We start from the raw sequence: 4,044 nt of genomic DNA, 5'->3' as shown, positions 1-4,044 counted from the left end.
GCTTCTCTCTCCAAGCTCCAGATCCTCTAAGGAAAAGAGTTCATTTAAAAGACTGCATTTTAATGTCTGCACATTCATGGTTTACGCATTATGTCTGTCTAGGGTTTATATTGGTTTTTCAAGTGTGGTGGATTAAGCTTCCTTTTTACATACTTTAAAGTAAAATTAATGAATTAAAAGAAAGAAAAAACAAAGCCCAAATCCTCCAAGAACACAACTGTGCATAAGGGAAAATGGTGAAGGTATGTACCCAGGGCTGCTTCTCAGCACACCAAGGAGAGCTGGGTGGTCCTGGGTGAGGCCTTACCTGGGGCAGGTGAAAAGGTTGCCAGGCCCACTGAGGCTGAGGCTTTACTGATGGGACAGAGTGTCCCAGGAAATAAGCCCCTGCTCCAGATGGTGCAACACAGAAGAGAGAGGTTAAAATCCAAGTTGATGTGGACTTCTAAAATTAAAGATGAGGGTGTGGAAATCCTCTGTTAAGCAAGATAAATTCCCAGTGTAGGGCTGCTCCCAGACAAAAATTGGGGAGGAAAAAAAGGGGAGACATTCAGCCAGTGTCTGGATTTCCTAACCCAAAGACCACTAAGATTAATGCTCTCAGGCCGCTGTCAAGCTCCTTGTGAACATGCAGGACCTCGGCTGTGCCCCCTCCCAGGACGGCCTGGGTCAGCCCGAGAGGTGCACATTCTGGAAGGAAAGAGGGGGGTCACCAAAGTGAATTCACAGTCACTCATGCCCTTCAGGGTACCATACAAGAAAAGGGAACATGTGTGAGCATTCTCTTGGGGTGGGGTGGGGGTAGAGGGTCATTCTGTGGCAAGAGTCTCTTTGGACTCAGCCTCAAGCTCCTCCATTTTGCCGTCTGTGATGTTGAGCCCTGGAAGGAGGCCTGTTCTAGTCCTCTCTCCCTCTGCTGCAAATGCTCCTGCTTTGGGGGCCTTGGCAGCTCCATCTGTGGCTTCTGAAGACCCACTTGCAGCCTCCACAGGGTCATTCCCAGGCTCTGCATCAGGGCCCCACTTCTCAGTTCCATCGGATGTCCCACTGGCTGGTGGCTGCTCAGAGGGGTTTTCACTGACCTCTGCTGTGCTGGGAAGGCCTCCTACTGTGGTCAGCACCTCACTGCTCTCTGGAGCTGGGACTCCATCCCCATCCACAGCCTTTACTGCTGCTGTGGTCACCTCAGCGAGGACTTCTGTGGCCACCTGGTCAGGAGACTCTTCATCGTCACCTCCTAAATTGTCTCCCCTTCGACATCTGGGTCAATAGCTTCCTTGATACAAGGGTCTTCACCCTTGAGGTATTTTTCCAGTATATTCACTATATGTTGTTTAGTCAGAACACTCTTGACTACGTGGAGACTACATGGTCTTCTTGAACTGCTCAGCCGCCAATTGACGATTGTAGTTGTGATCTGGGGAGTGGAGGCAGTGCTGCCAGCGTTGGTGCTGCGCAGGGATGAGCATGATCAGGCAGTGGGCAGCCTTGATCCACTTGGAGAAATGCTCCTGGCTGATCGCTTTGAAAGGATCTGGTTTGGGTTTCTCACTTTCCTTCTCCATCTCCTGACACTGCCGCTTCACCGTCTTCTTGTTCCTGTTCACGATGTTCTCCTGGAGGAACTCTTGTCAGGCATCTTATCAGGCAGCTGGGTGTTGACGAAGCTCAATGTCTCCTTGTGAAATTGGCTCTGGAGGTGCTTCTGGAGCTCCTCGTCCTTGAAGCTGTGGAACTTGCACACACAGCAGGCAAACTGGATCCTGTCCTCCAGTTCCTCCTTCTCTGCATCACCCTCCGCTTTCTAACCTCCTCATCCTCGTCTTCCTTCTCCCCTCTGTGCCTCCCGAGCTTGTCAAACTCATCCTCAGCCTTGACTTCTCCGTGGTCATTGGCTCCATCATCATTGTCAGAAAAGCTTCCCTCAGGGGCCGCCTGAGGCTGTTTGCATCTGGCTCCTGTAAGCCTGCAGCCGCCTCCTCTTCAGGCCTGGGCCATCAGGGCCACAGCGTTCAAACCCTCTCCACCGGGTGTGTTCCTGATCCAGGCCTGCGCGCAGCCACAGCCATAGGGCATGGAGCTGCTGAAGCTGCCTGCCCCCTGCATGCCCATGTTGCTGAAGTCGGGGCTCAGGGGCTGAGAGAAGAGAGGGGGTGTAAGTGGAGACGACCTGTTGGGAGAGGGACCATCTAGGCTCCATAGTTCAGCTCGCCCCAAGGAGCAGACAGAGGCTCTGAGGAGGCCAGGGGTGGCGAGAAGGTGTCATTGCACATGAAGAGGCCAGGGTTTACCCGGTCCTAGAAGTGGCCCTGGCCCCAGCCTGCACAGAGCTGTCCAGGGCCCCTTGATCACGGCCAAGGTCCTGTAGGGTCGCTGTACTGACTGCTGAAGCCACCGTTGAGGTCAGTGCCCATGTTGTAGCCATAGCCAGATTGGTAGGGGTTGTGGTCAGGCAAGCTAGCCCTGGAGTCGTAGGACTCGAAGGGCTTGGAAGCAGAAGGAGCTCTCACGGTCCTGTATGCCCTCCCCAGTGACACCGATTACCCTGCTTCCAGGGTTCAGGTCTGTCCTATCAGATCTGTTCAGAGGGTCGCCATGAGCCATGCTTACCTGAATCACACCTAGCAATAACCACCATAACAATGTTTTGTTGGGCTTTCACTTGATGTTAGAAAAGTTACTATTCCCATCATCAAATGAATGGATAGAGAAGCTGTGGTATAGTCATACAATGGAATACTGAGCTTCATTGAAAAACAAGGAACTAATGAAATATTATATAAAATGGGTGACCCTGGAGGACATTATGCTGAATGAAATAGCTCAGCCACAAAAAGACAAATACTGCATAATGCCACTGTTGTAAAATGGGTCTGACATTGGGGTTGGGGGAGACTGAGAAAAGAGGGGATAAATAATGTATACTGCATTGAAACAGATGAGGGAGAGAATTGTTTAAAAGGAATATATGATTGGGTATTATTTTCATGACAAAATTCCAGAAAAAGAAATGCATAGTAAAGTAGACTGTGGGCTTGGGGAGGAGGGGGTGATTGTATAACAATGAAGGAATTTTTTTTCTTTTCAAAGAGAAAAGTGAACTGGGGGTGTGGTGGGCAGGGAGGAAAATGAGCAACAATGGATGAATGAGAAAAAAATGGGAAGAATATGCTGTAAAAAATTTTTGAAAAGTAGTAAAGACAGGTAAAAATATTTTTTAAAAAGTTACTACTACATTTTGAGAAAGAAGAACAAGTTATACTTCCTTCTCCCCTGAAAGTTCATGAAATCAAGAGTTTTCAGATTTTACAAATACCTCATGGTATTTGGTACACAAAACTTTTTTAAGTGTAAACCTGAAGTGCTTGCTGCAAAAGGTCAAGGACTGTAGTCTTTAACATGTATTGAAGCTCAACATCACAAAGATTCTCACCACTGGGCCAATTGGCAGCACCATGATAGATGGAAAAGAGATTGAGATTGTTAGCAATTACAGCTTGCTCAGATCCACAATCAACACTCTTAACACTAGCAGTCAGGAAATCAAAAGACGAATTGCATTGGGAAAATCTGCTGTCATGGACCTCTCCAGAGTGCTGAAGAGTAACGATGTCAGTCCAGAGACAAAGGTGCACCTAATCCAGGCCATGGTCTTCTCAATTACTTGTTATGCTTCAGAGTACTGGTCAGTGACTAAGGATGACAGAAGAAGAATAGATACCTTCGAGTTGTGGTGCTGGAAAAAAGTTTTGAACATACCTTGACTACCAAGAAAACAAATTGGTCTATCTTGGAGAAGATGAAATCAAGTCTCTCCTAGAAGCCTAAGATTTTTTTTTCTGATTTTATAGGGTTTTTTTATTATTAAATTTTATTAGTTTTAATGAACATTTACAGAGATTTTGGGTTTTCATTCCTTCATTGTTGCACTGGTTTCTCCACCCTCCTCCCCAGTTCGTTCTTCTTTCCGCCCCCATGTCTGTTTTAATTGTCCAATTGCCACAGTGCTTGTCAAAGCCAGTTCTGATTAATCTCCTTTGTCAG

The 4,044-nt window shown here is 47.6% G+C and overlaps 1 pseudogene; it reads right to left on the bottom strand.

Annotated features, from left to right (window-relative positions):
* Nucleotides 1-809: 809 nt before the first annotated feature.
* LOC102869587 lies at nucleotides 810-2,604 on the bottom strand (annotated as a pseudogene).
* Nucleotides 2,605-4,044: the final 1,440 nt, after the last annotated feature.

This window comes from Elephantulus edwardii, unplaced genomic scaffold, assembly GCF_000299155.1.
Source record: "Elephantulus edwardii isolate Elephantulus edwardi_28Jun2011 unplaced genomic scaffold, EleEdw1.0 scaffold00073, whole genome shotgun sequence".
NCBI lineage: Eukaryota > Metazoa > Chordata > Mammalia > Macroscelidea > Macroscelididae > Elephantulus > Elephantulus edwardii.
Note: the sequence above shows the minus strand (reverse complement) of the source record. Positions and strands in the feature narration are given on the sequence as shown.